This window comes from Chrysemys picta, chromosome 6 (genome assembly GCF_011386835.1).
Source record: "Chrysemys picta bellii isolate R12L10 chromosome 6, ASM1138683v2, whole genome shotgun sequence".
Classification (NCBI taxonomy): Eukaryota; Metazoa; Chordata; order Testudines; family Emydidae; genus Chrysemys; species Chrysemys picta.
The window spans coordinates 83,530,846-83,533,024 of record NC_088796.1 but is presented as its reverse complement, the minus strand read 5'-3'; positions in this window follow the sequence as shown (position 1 = coordinate 83,533,024).

The window sequence follows — 2,179 nt, the reverse complement described above, 5'->3', positions numbered from 1 at the left end:
TGTTTGTTCCCTGTCTCATTTGTCTTCATGAAACATTTTAATAAGTTATTACAAAAAATACAAATGACCCAATCAGAGAGCAGCACTTTCTCAACTAGCATTCCACCAGGCTTCTAATGAGGGACTGGTTGTTTAAAAATGGATTTCTGGAACATCTCACAGCAGGAGAGGGAGGGCAGGACATCAGATGTAACAATTAACCACTGCAGAATAAATGAAAAAAATATACTTGAAAATTACTGAAGTAAGATTTACATGAAACTGCAGTTGTTACAGCATTCAGGGTCTTATGTCAGAGCTGGGAATTTGATATGGTGGATATGAAGATGGGTTTATATATATGAAATGACTGCATATCTACCTCATACTGGGAACGTGGCAGCAAGGAGAAGAGTGTTATATAATTGTGAGTCTAGCATGCTGCTGGGCTGTGTTGGACAGAATGATCCTGTCGTTTTATGGCACAGGCTTATCGCAAGTCTTTCCAGTCTGTTAAACTAATTAGCAAAATGGCCAAAACGTCGCTCATCTATTTTGTTGTGAATTTATTATGCACAGTCAAGATTAAAGCTGCAAGTGCCTGTCAAGAGGGTTAATTGCGAAAGCGAGACAATTCCATGAAAGCGGGACTGCTGGAAGGATGAGCTGGATTATATTCTCTTTGTAGTAATTTGAACTTCCAAAATATTGTGCAATAGGTATCAAACCTTAAACATATGTTTTGATCAGCCTTCCCAAGCTGTCTGCTTCCTTCCTTTTCCCCATTCCCCAAACAGTATGCACTAGTGCAATAGAATTCCATTTTACAATTAAACTAGAGCTGCTCAGGATTTTTCCAACCAAATGGTGTTTGTGTTTTTTCCCATTGGAAAATGCAAATCCATCAAACTGGAAACTTTGCAGACACATTTCAGTTTTGGAAACACAGGTTAGGTTCTGATGAAACTCTGTTTCACAAGAAGGATTATGTTAGAAAACTGCCTGGTTTTCTGCCAGCTCACCTGGTGGGCAATTGGGGACCTCATGGCTTCTTGGGCCCACAGCTATGGGGCACCTCTGCCATGGTGACTGTCTTGGAGTTGGGGGACCTGGGAACTACCAGTTCCAGTAGGGGTTCTCAGGACCTAGGTTCCTTGGTACATGACAGAGCCTGGAAACTCTGAGACCTGATCTTGAGATGGGGCTCCCTGCTTCATGGTGAGGGACTGACTCTGGGGGACTCCCTGGGCTGCCCTGACTCCCTGGGGACAGCCTGGGGAGTCCTCTGAAGTGTTTTGTTTTGGAACAATTGAACAAATTCTGCCCCCCCACCCCCACCAAACGAAAACCTTTCAGAACTTCATTTCTGCAGGTTAGCTATACATTTCAAGTTTTCCTTCTGAATTGGAACAAACACTTTCAACATGCCTGAATTTCCCATGGTATGGAAATTCCAAGTTTCAGCCAGCTCCAAAGCCAGGAGTTGTTGATGTGGCTTCAGGTTTGATCCATTTTCATTTTCTTCAGATATTTGCAAAACATGATTGTTTACCAAAGGCCTCCCAGTCATCCCCTGGCTCTTAACATACGGGGTTTCTAATACCCTTACTCCTGTTGAATAATACTTTACTCTATAGTAGTCCCATTGGTTTCAAAGATTGTTTAGACGACATGACTCACTAAGTAGAGTACAACCCAAGGTGTAAGGATGGCAAAATTGAGACCAATGATTGTATAAGGCATTTGTGGGAATGATATAGGGCTAAATTGTGGCTGGTGGTGATGAAATAGGGGGCTCCTGCCCCTTTCTTGTGTCCTATATAAAGGCTACCCAGAATTACAGCCCCAGCAGGCAGAGCTATGGATCTGCTCCTCTCCATGCCAGACAGAAGAGGATGTGTGTGTGCGTGTGTTATACTGTAACCCTTAAAGGTAGTCTGAGGTGGTTTCCCCTCTCCCTAGACACTACAGGTACAACCAGATTGTTGTGGGAGGCATTGTGCTTCTCTGAGGCAGAATGCTTCCTGATGCTCCCCCTGGGGTGTGGTGGCTCTGCAACATCCCCAACATTGCAGTGTGGTTACATGTCACAGTTTAGCCCATAAGTAGCAATCCAGCAGGATGAGACATAGCAGAGCACACTATATAGTGTCAGAAATTTTTTTATTAAAGTGAATGTTTAAAATGAAACATACATGAG